Source organism: Phodopus roborovskii, unplaced genomic scaffold, assembly GCF_943737965.1.
Source record: "Phodopus roborovskii unplaced genomic scaffold, PHOROB, whole genome shotgun sequence".
NCBI lineage: Eukaryota > Metazoa > Chordata > Mammalia > Rodentia > Cricetidae > Phodopus > Phodopus roborovskii.
In genome coordinates, this window is record NW_026126588.1 from 11,911,592 (window position 1) to 11,923,636 (window position 12,045).

The window sequence follows — 12,045 nt, forward strand, 5'->3', positions numbered from 1 at the left end:
AATAAGAAAATAAAAGTTAAAAATAAACAAGGGACTGGACAGATTTAAAGTATTAGCTTGGCACACATGCAAGGGGACAGGAGTTGAATCCAAGCACACACATTAATGTCTTGAACTTGTAGTCACAGTACCAATGAAGCAGAGAAGGGAGGGTCCCTGAGACTCATCTGTAAGCCTCCCAGCTCTGCTTTTGGGGTACACTCGGGGGTACAGGATGACTACTGAGGAAGGTAGTCTACAGCTCTTGTCAGTCTTCTGGTTATGTTTATCCAGAGCTTCAAAACTGTCCAAAGTTAAGGCCTTCACATGTCTTTCCTGTCTTTCCACACAACCTTATGAACAACAGTGTCTGGATTCCCACAAATGGTGGTTGTAATTCTATACAACAGTTGCTGACTGCTTTCCACAGTTTCCCAAAGGAAGAAGCAGCTCCTACTGAGCGAGCTCTGGCCTGGCAAAATAAAGACCAAATTAGGGTATCAGCCAGGTAAAGCAGTAGGAATTCTCTAGGATGAGTTTATTAAAAATCCTGAGCCCCTTGTAGCCACCCCCAGTGGCTTCTATGCTGCTGTCAATGCCTACCAGACTTAAACAGGCATTAGACTACTGTAAGCCCTTGCTTGATTGACAGTTCTGAAAATACTAATTTAGACGATTTGAGTCCATGCTCTCTTTGCTTTAAATGGAGCAGATTTTTTTTTTCTTTTTAAAAATTTCAATGGGGAAAAAAAGAACACCAACAACCCAGTTATTTTAACTCATTTTGTAGCACAATAACAACAAAAAAATAATTAAATGACTTTTTTGTGATCTTCTACTTGGAGTATCACTGTGCTCATCTCTGATTGACACTGAATGCAAACATGGAATTTATATTTACCACAAAGTCTAACAGCAGTTCAATGGGGGAACCTGAAGACTTCGTGTTAAAGAAATAATTGATAGGGTAACAAAATAGGCAGACTTAATTTTAGGGTGAAACTTAAATACTTCATATATAGAGGCTTAACATGATTCTTTTCAGTAATTTATAATATAATTTTAATGTTTTAATGTGTTATATCATAAAGCTTGTCTTGTGACAAAATTATAGTATAATTAACATGTAACAATTATACTCTCAAAACATTCAGGGAAAGAACATCTCTGGCATGCATTCACAGTGGATAAAGATCCTTACAATTTCCATATTTCTCTTTCAGAAATTTATACTCAGTCTTTGAGAACAAAAAGAAACTGATTTTATTTTACTTGCCAAGAATGTAAGTTTTAAAGTGAAATTTCTGTGTTTTAAAAATAAGATGTTAAAAAATGATATCTGCTCTTACCAACTTGGTTTCATGTTTACAGGACACACACACAAACACTCGGTGTGACACAGAATAGTTTCTCTGGCCCTTGCCAAAGTTTCTATTATAAAAGAGGCCATATTGGATTACTTGTATGCTACCAGAGAGATATAATGACAGCTTGCTGTGTCCAAGATCCAGCCTGAATGTTTTTGTATGGAGTGTAATTTCCTATAAGAAACCTTATCTGTTGCTTATTCAGTGAGATTGCCATTAAGGAAAATATTGTTAAGCTTTACTCAAATGAATATATATACTCAAATGAATATATTACTCAAAGGCAAAATTTACTTGACATATATTATAAGTTATCAATGGAATATTTTCTGTCTTTGACCTATTTTATATTCATTGCTTCTAGTGCAATATCATCCATGTAAATGTTACCCACATGCATTAATATTAACCAACTCTTGAGGGCTCAATGGCATTTTGATCTTACTCCACCACGTGTTTTCCATGTCTATTTTCTACACATTATTGAGTGTTACCTAAACTCAATGGACAGGCGAGGCCACAAGCATCCCGAGTCAAGAATGATCATATAACATCAGTATGTTAAATCGCTAATTATCACAGAGAGTAAACTTAAAGTTATGCTGAATTATCCAGAAGGGCCAGGGAAAACTGCTTGCATGGTGTCCCCATTTGGGTCAGCTGCTGAGCATGGGGCTAGCATCCAGAGTGTCACCGAGGTTTCATGACTCAAAAGATTTTGAACTTGTTGTTTATTTCAGTGTTGCGGAAATCTCTTAGCTTTCATCTGTTCTCTGGCATTCTTTGTACAGCAGGCCCAATTCAATCACAAAGAGAAAGACCTTAGTGTGAAGCTGAAAGGGAGGAGCAAGCGAGCATCAAGTACCAGCCTCCTTGAAGGGACCCTTGAAGGTCAGAAAATGGTGTCAAATGTGAGAACTTGAATCAGAGGGATTTTGATGGCAACAAAAGATACATTTTCTAAAAATCTGAATATTACAGTGTTTCCCTTTAGGTGTAAAAATTGAGAAAGATTCCATTTTTTTCTTTGTATTTTCTATATCTACTCACTTTTCCAAAGAGAATGAATTATATTAATGATCATTTTAAAACCCCAACAGAGCCAGGCATGGTGGCTCATGCCTTTAAACCCAGCCTTCCAAAGGCAGAGGCAAGCAGATCTCTGAGTTTGAAACCAGCCTGATCTACAACGCAAGTTCCAGGATAATCAGGGCTACACAGGGAAACCCCTGTCTCGAAAAACCAAAACCAAACCTAAATAATAATAATAAAAATACTAACTATTAAAATATGCTGTAAGTTAACTTGTTTTCTTCAGAGACCTAACAATAGAGTAGTATAGACTAATGACCGCCTCTTCCTAATTCTCTAAATGTGTTGTTATGAAAGTAGTGAGGCAAGTTATTTGAATGATGATAAGTAAACTACTAATTACATTTTTCTATTATAATAGGCAAAGCTAAGCCACTAAAGTCTGTAATTATCACTTTACACAGAGGAAAACCCTGAAGTATCCAAAAAAAAAAAAAAAAAGCTTCAAATGAAAATGTACCTGAATATTTTTTCATATACTTAAAATTCAACATCAACAATTAATGCCAAATCACTAAAACAATGAAACTGCATTATTTAAAAGATAGCATTTAAAGTATCCATGAAATAACACATTGTTCAGAACTTTAGATAGGACTGTATTTATCCTAATTGTATTTATCCAAATTGTACATTAACTATATTCTCTGGTGACTTTTTTTCCTTGCTGATTAATGAGATTTCTTGCTAGGCAAAATTTACTTGACATCATTAGGAAGAACAAATAAGATGATAAAGCTTAGATAGTTTTTGTGTTGTAAGAAAGCTCTTGGCAAGAGATAGAGAATGGCATGGATCCCTCTGTGTACATTTAATTATGGTGAAATGGAATTGTACTTCCAAAGTCATTTAAATGTATGGTATGGGGTCAAAGAGTGTTGGGAGGTACCAGCATTCTCTCTGATTATACAGTGCTTTCGCTGAAAACACAGGCTCTTGATATCCACTGTAGGCTGCTCTTCCTCCCTCGATAGAGCTTCTGTTTATAAAACACCAGCTGTTAACTCCAGACCTTAGTCAACATTAATCCTTGAAAACCAGTTACATACTGCTACCAGGTTATCCAATAATCAGTTCTCACTCTGGAAATCGCAGAGCTGAGGTCCATAAGGATTATTCTAAAGGAAGAACATTTTAGTAGACAACAAAGAAGGAAGAGCAAGTTACCCCAAAGATAGCCAAACCAAAATGACACACCAATGTTATGAGATCTGAGCATTCAAAATGTCACCTGGAGGTGTGGGAGATTTGGGGAGATGGGCATGGAGGGAGGGAAGAAGAGGAGGAAGAGAGAGGGGAAGAGATATGATAGAAGGGAGATTAACCCTAGTCAACCTTGTCAACTCCCTTCTTGTGTACATGATTCACATGCCTGGGCTCCTCCTGGGCATCTCTGCTTGGAGGCCGAAATCATCCTTTTGTTCAACGTCTTGCTTTTTCCAGCCAAATGCATATCTCTATCAATACTCCACGATTTAAAAGAGACACCGCTGGTGTTCCAGTCAAATCCTGGGAAAACAGCTTAATTTTTGCCCTTCCTTTATTGTCAACCCAATCCACTGGCAAATCTTACTCCTTCCACCACCAAAACAGACCCTGATTCTATCTATGCTTCTCCATCTACACTGTCATTGTCCATAGAACTCCTGTCACACGATCATGATAAGACACATTCCTTTTCCTCTTGTTTTCAGTCTGGCCAGCACGTGGTAGATAGAATAAACTTTTAAAGTCAAAAATTACTTAAAACTTTTAGAACATGCTGTACAGTAAAAGGCACATTCCGGAAGCTTGTCCAGAAGCCCAAGAGGTCCCGCCACTGACACATTGCCTCCTATCCCAGATTCTGTGTGGCAGCTACGACTTGCTACAGTGACCCAGATTTTGAGTCTTCGAATATACTGTGGTCACTGAGGCTTTGGTCCTTGGTGCCTTATGTACCTTCCCATGGGACAGTCATTCTAGAGTTTTCATTTACATGGGTTCTCCTCATCATTCTTGTCTCAGCTCAAATGTCATTTTCTCTAAGAAGCTTAAAGTCAACCAGACTCCAATCACCACCTGACACATTGCCTTGCTCTACTTTCTTGAGTCTTGGATAATTTACCATCTTACACATGTGTTTTCTAGTTCCAACCACCATAAAATGATTCCCATGAAGACAGGGCTATGGCCAACTTGTTTCTGTTAAACAACCATTGTAGAAACCCACCAAGCATGTAATCCTGTCCCAGGTGCTGAATGAGCATAAAATCTATGTTCATTTGCCTAATCTTTGGGAACTGTACCATATTCTATTCACCAGGAAAATGGCAGAAAGAACAATTAAGTATCAGGTGAACTTAAGGTTTCATCAAATAGTTAGAAACAAAAACTACTCCCAAAACAAGCCCATCAGATAGTCATTCCCAAAAGGAAGCATACAATCCCTACAGTGATTTAAGACCACTGTAGGGGAAATACTAAGGAAAAGATTTTAACAAAAATGTTACTCTGTAGTACTCTTGCATTCTTGCAAATGTTTCAGCCACCAGAAACCATAGTACTCTCTTAAAGGAATCCTGACAATAATTTTTATCAACCACCTTATTTCCTACATGAGAAATCAAAGTCACAGAACTTAAATGTCTACTCTTCCATCTCTCTGCCAGGCAGAGATCATGTTGGGACTTGAACTCATGACTCTTTATTTCAAGATCAGTTTTTTCCCATGCTATCAAATTGTTCACATCCTCCTTAGTTACAAACAAGATTCTCTCCATCGTTACTGACCTGACTTAAAAGTAGCCTTTTCAGATTCTGATGAAGAAGAGAAGTCTCTATTTCTTTTCCTTAGCATGGGTAAGTGAGCAAATTAACATGCAATATTAATTTTACAAAATTTAAGAAAAGGAGATCATCAATGTTTATAATCACACAATGATATTAGCAACAACAACAAATCATATTGGTCTCTAAGGAAAATATCCATTCTGACATTTGTACTTCCTAGGTGCCTGGTATCCCTGAGGTTGATAATTACAGTTCCTTCCCCTCCCGTTATTTGAGAACACCAGGAAGTATCACAAAGCACTCAGTAATATTATCAAAATGGGTTAATTACAGTCTGTTGGGTTTTAAGAAAGATACATGCTAAAGAAGGTGAAATCATAACTATTTTCCCTTATAAACCCTAGAGATTACTTTTTATTTTAGACAAGTACTTCTTTAACTCAACTTCTAGGGAGGGGTGAAAAATCTCAAATTACATAGTGGAACAAAAAATATTGAAGAATTTTGATGAAAAGTGTCTGTGTGTCTTGTAGAAGAAAGATACTGGATTGGGACTGTAACACTCTGGGAAGAACACTAATAGAATGGTAACCTAATTTTAAAAAATGAATACTTAATTTCTTAGAAAAAAAACAGGCTTAAATCACTGTATTTTTCTTGTATAAAAACTCTTCCTTATATGTTAGCAATGACTGGAGCCTGGGTCATCGGAATGGGGACTTGTTTGGGTTTTCATAAGATAGTGTATTCCTCTTAAGTGGACTTGGCGAATACAATCCATAGGTCAGAGGTCAAGTAGCTATAAGTCTTAGAGATGGCATCCAAGGTAACCTTGATTGGATAGCAAATAGAAGGGATTGGTGAATAGAAGTCCTTCCCACCCAGGAGCTGATGTACTCTTAGGAACAGAGCAGCCACTTTGTGGCAGGTCTGCTATGCACTAAGAATGCCATCCTCTATACTGGACCTGTGTGATTGCCAGAGCTGAGGGAGGTGATGAATAACTCTGTAGGATGTGAAGTAACATTCATAAATCTGACTGTTTTGAACAATGCTCCAAAGGAGACCCTTTGCACAGATCCTAGGTCCTATATGCAGATCCATGTCTGTTCTACCCCAGTCATCCAGGGAGTTCCCAAACCAGGGTCTGACATTGCTTCCTACCCACAGAGTTAACTAATTGAAGGTAAAGAGCCTCATCCTGCAAGGATAGAAGGTTTCAGCTGAGTAAATTGGAAGGCATCCCTGGCTGACCAACTGATGGGAAACCAGTAGGGAATGTCTCAAGGGGACAAGGCTGCACTTTCCACCTCCTTTCCAGGCGGCAAACACTGAAAGTTTGGCAAGTTCAGGAAAAATGACACTGAAAATAAGTCACTTCCAAAATATGGACAAATGTGTACTGGCATAGTTGTTTTATGGAGAGAAGGAAGTGTAAGAAGATTGACTTATTCTCCATCACAAACTTAGATGATTCTCTGATGAGAAAAATAGAGAGCATGGTGAAAAGTCATCAGTTGATGTTTCTTGGTATATTAAGTTATTTTTCTTCTATGGAAAGGTCAGTCTGATGGAGTTTTCTATATTCCTAAAGGAATCACAGTCTGCAAGGCAGCAAACAGCACCTCTGTCTCACACACAAAGTTAAAGATAAAACCAAACTACAGAATAAGGGGTTGGAAAGAAAAACTATCTTCAAACCCCTATTTCCTTTCTGCCTACTTCCTCACTGTGGGATAAAGAATGTGAGGCAGGGGGGATCCTATGGAAATGGACAGATTTGCACATTTTAAAACTTTCAGTGCTCATAAACTACTAGAAGGAGGCTGTAATTGTTTTAGAAAAAACTTCACTTTGCAAATTATGTTCCCCAAATCAAGTGTAATTTGTTTCCAAACAACGACTTGTTCAAAAGGCCTAATTGTTAATTACAGAGTTCCCAGCGCTAATTCTTCAAGCAGACCATAGCCCAAGGCCTTAAGTAAAGCTGCCTTTAAAGAAAGTGCTATATTCCAGTAGAGCTAAAGGGAGTTTTCCAGATCATAGTTAACAAGACCGACATTTATTTATTTATTTTTCCTTTTAAAATGAATGGCCCCATGGAAAAAAATCTATTTTTAAACATTAAGAACAGGCTTCCAAATTAATTCTTCCATTCTGAATAAGTGTGAGGCAGGGTTTATAAAGAACTTCCGTATTTACCAGTATCACTGAGGCCTCTGCCTTGCTGAACATCTTCCAGGAAGAGAAATATGATACAAGTTACATTTCCTGAGAGTGAAGTGAGAGATGCCTGGAGTTTATAGTAAGTCATTTCTTTCCCAGCTGACATCCACATCACCTGTCCACTTACAGGCAATTTGGCTAGCTGGGCTGGAGAGTCTGTCGAAATGCCTTCCCTTGGGCTTGGGGATAATGTTTGATTTCAGAGCCACAGAGATCCTGAAATCTTAGCCTTTTTGTGTTTGCTAAGAGGATTCAGACAGATAGGTTGTTAATTGGGAAAACAAAGCTTGGGTGATGCTCTAGTAATTTCTCGCCTTTTCTGGTAAGTACTTGTTCATTGTGGCATTGTAAATGACTTCCTATTGAACACAAGCCCCTCCACAGATGCCATCCAGCCCCCAAGCAAAGAGCAAGGTGCTCTTCAGAAAGAGAGGACCCTCTGCAAGTGAGTCCTGGCCTACATTTCTCACCCAAGGAAGATCAAAATATCCGGAGGAAAACCCAGTCTCCACAGGAGTCCCTAGAAATCGGAAATGTACTTCTGGGATCTGGGTGCTCAGCTCCTGCTTCCGGATCCACTTAGGAAGTCTCACACCTAATGGGAAGCTGTGGTTTCTCAATGGTGTTCACACAGTTCCTGTTTTTCTTTTCCTAGGGTGTATGGGGCATTCCCACACCTTTGGCTTTTTAGATGAATGAGGTTCACACTCTTCAGACCAGCACACATGGCCTTCCAGAATACCCTTGCCTATCTAGACACTCTCATACCCATGTTCACTAATCACACAGGATTCTCTCAGTATCTCTTCAACTACCTTGACCTTTAAAACCACGGTAATACTCCCTATAATAGCCATGGTACATGCTGTCCCCCAGCTAACCCAGCACATCAGTATTTTAAACCACGACCTTTCAAATCCTCTGTAAAACTGTTCCTCATCTGGTTTCCCAGAGTGTGTGTCACATATATATGACATTACATTCCATAATAGCTAATTGTTGGCCTCTCTGTCTTTTGAGACAGAAATAACTTGAAAGCAGGGACTATGCCTTTATTCATCTTTCAATCCACAGTGAGTATCCATGATCATTGGGAATCGAGTGAAATGCTTTGCAGAATTTCTTTTCCTTCACTGGCATCAAAGCTGAACTTAATATGGACACAATACCATAAAGCAGCTTTCTCTGTAGCCCTCCTAAGCACAGATCATTTTATATGCTTATTATGTGAGTGTCAAAAAGAGCAAGGCAACTTGAAGGCAACTGAAAGAATCGCTCGTATTCATATCTCTGACTTTTGATCGCCATGGAGGGAGAACCAGGAGTCAGTAGAACTATATTTGCTGAGAACTCTGTGAGGCTATGTGAATACACAATACTGCCTCAGTGCCTCAGAGTCAGAGCATTAGATCCTTACCACACACCTCCAAAGTGTGTGTGTGCTTGCATGCGTGCGTGCATGCGTGCGTGCATGTGCGTGCATACGTGCGTGCGTGCGTGCGTGTGTGTGTGTGTGTGTGTGTGTGTGTGTGTGTGTGTGCCTGTGTGTGTCTGTATGTGTGTGTTAGCCAGGACTCAGTCATAAAGCTACAGGGAAACTCTGGTACCTAAAGACTGAAGATGAACAGGTCTGGGAAGAATTTGACTGGCCCCTGGGAAGTGACATTTTCATGGATAGGGTTTTCAGCAAAGACAGTATTCATCATGGCAAGCAATTTAGAAAACAATGATAGAAGTGGACTTGCTTGATCTATATTTTCTTTATAGAGCTGGGAATCAAGGCGACACCCGAGGACATTGCACAGCTATGGTAGTGGCCAGTGCTGGAATCCCTAGGCTACATCCCCTGCTTCAATCATACCTTTTATTTTTAAAAATGAATATGTGATGAACACTCCTGTGTTTCTCAGAAAAAAATGAATCCTCATAGCCTTTTGGGGGTGCAAGGACCCCTAGATAATCAGGTAAGGAGTAGGTATCCCAGTGGCAGAAGCTTTCATGAACTCATGATATCATTTGGTCCCTCAAAACACTTACATGAGTCAGGTCAGTATGAGATCAGAATTGTGTACAAAATTCCACCAAAAGTGAGGTGTACTGGAGCAAAAACTGAAGCAAATTTGACTGAGGACATCAGTTAGAGCTGAATGCTGAAGATAGGGCATGCACTACGTTTCCTAGGCTACATAGCAGTTCAGATGGCAGGAAAGATAAACAAAGGTATGGGAGAGACATTGTAATGCTGATGCTATTGGCATTGGAAATAGAATAGTTATTGTTATTATCTCAGAGAAAGAAATTTTTATAGAGATGAAGAAATCCTTGTGAATAGGTTAAGGGATCAATAAGAAAATACATCAGTAACACTGAGAGGTTTATGACTGAATGGGGCTGTTAAGGAAAACATTTCTAGATTAGGGTGGGATTAAATACATATTTGAAGAATAAGAGGCCAAGATGCTATGGAGGGATAAGTTGAAGACACGAGAGCAAAGGGTCAATGGTGGATGGATGTCTCCAAGGAGGCTGGCTGGGAGGGGACTAATCACAAATGAGGAAATCAGAAAGGTCACTTCTGGAGAAGATAGATAAGTATTGCAAGATGTAAAGAAGAAGATGGGAGAGTTCAGGTAAGATTGCCCAATTCAAATCATATTCAAGCATCCAGATGTTAATTCTTCATAGTACCACCATGTATGTTGATGCTGACTAAAATAGTCATTCATAAATCTATCCCAAATTCACTTAAAATACCTAGTCCCAGTAGATGAAAGTTTTCCTCTCTATTATTTGAATGTTTTATTTTTGTTTAAAGTTATACAATATTCACCTCTTTTTAGAGTGAATGTATTTTAAGAAATGCAAGTTGTCATTAAAATGAGGTTATGGATAAGGTGTGTGTAAGTATGTGGGCCACATAAAATAATATAAGTAATTTTAGGCTACCATTTTTGATTAGCTTTCATTACTAAGAAGAGAAAATTGAAATGATAAGAAATTTTGTTATTAGACACCACAATTTTTCTTGGTTGACATAAATCTCAAAGTTTATCACTGAAATTGTGATTATATCATATTATTTGCTAGTATCCAAGAGTGATTACAAAACTATTTTTATTACTGTAGTGGTAGTTGATGAAAATAGAGTCCTAACACCTTACTGAAAAGTCTATAGAGCTGCTATAAAAGTATACTTGAATATACAACAAAGGATCATATATCACTACCATCAATTCTTCAACTAATTCATACATTTAGGGCCAGAGCGGTAGATCAGTGGGTAAGGGTACTGGTAGCCAAACCTGACAACTTGAGTTCAATTCTGGAAGCCACACAGGAGAATAAGAGAATCAAATTCCACAAGTTATCCTCTAACTCCATGTTATATGTGGTGGTATGTTTACACAACTGTGGGCGCACACACACGCACGCAACACATGTACATGCATACTCATGCTAAATAAATAAAAAGTAAATTGATTCATAAGTTTAAGGTTGTGATTAAATATTTGAAGATTTGTAAACATTGTAAAAACAATACCTTTTCCAATTCCTTGGGTTGATCATTCCTTGGGTTAATCTTCACAGGACTATTATGGATTAAGATTAGAGATGAGTGACGCATGGGCTCATGCATGTGTTTTCTTTCCTGTAGTTTGAAAATGCATCCCCCAGACATGCCCATAGATCTTCTCATTGAGACTTTCCTTAGCTGAGATTCCCTCTTCCCAATATTTAATGTCAAGTTGACAGAAACGGTGATGCCTGCCCATTTTTTGTTCTCTCTTCTCCTTCCTGACCTTCCTTATTTCTTTCTTTTTCTTTCTCCCAACCCAAAGTTATATCCTATCCACGTGGGTTATCTGTTTTCCTCTAAACACTTAAAGCATTAGCTGTCTGCTTGGAGATACAAAGCTGGCTTCCGATTGCTTCCTATCCCTTCTGCTAGGAAAACATACTGGCTGTCCCATAGGAAGAGTTCTGATTTACACACCTAGCAGTCTGATGTGCACTATAGCAAGTGGAGGAGGAAAGCACTAGTTTCCTGAGAAATGGAAACACAATCACTTTCTTTCAAAAGCCTGTATGCATTTGAATGTAGAAAGAGGCAAGTTTGTCCTTGAACAGCAGTATCTCACTGAACATTTACTTTCATTTTATTTGACGGTCTAATTTTTAAGAATGTCCTCTCTGAAGGTGATAATGAGACTTCTTAATTACTAATATACTAAACATAAATTATTATGTAAATAAATCTTTTCATAGTGTCTGCATTCACAACTCAAGTGAAATCAAAATATTTGAAGTTTCCAAGTGTTTTGCCCAATAGCACTAACAAATATATACAAAGATGTGAAAGTTTCTGAGCAAATGAGATTATTTGTCCCTGGGTTCACACTCAAGGGAATCTCCAATTAAGGTGATATCACTGTATATCTATGCACTGGTGATCGATTACTCATGCAGTTTACCTTTCTGAAGTAATACTGAGTTATGTGAAATCTGAAGGAAGAATATCAGTGAAATAAGTTTGACAATGAAAAGATAAAATGTTCTCAAGTCTTGAGAAAGGTAAATGTACTTCCTTTTTCACACACTAATGCATCAG

General features: G+C 38.3%; 1 protein-coding gene and 1 non-coding gene across 2 annotated transcripts in view; both read right to left on the bottom strand.

Moving 5' to 3' along the window:
• Positions 1-12,045, bottom strand: part of LOC127236585 (collagen alpha-1(XIX) chain-like) — a 107,905-nt gene that overhangs the window by 67,315 nt on the left and 28,545 nt on the right. The window lies entirely within an intron of this gene.
• Positions 6,097-6,195, bottom strand: LOC127236818 (small nucleolar RNA SNORA64/SNORA10 family). Its single transcript, XR_007835801.1, has one exon. It is a non-coding gene; the product is annotated as a small nucleolar RNA SNORA64/SNORA10 family (small nucleolar RNA).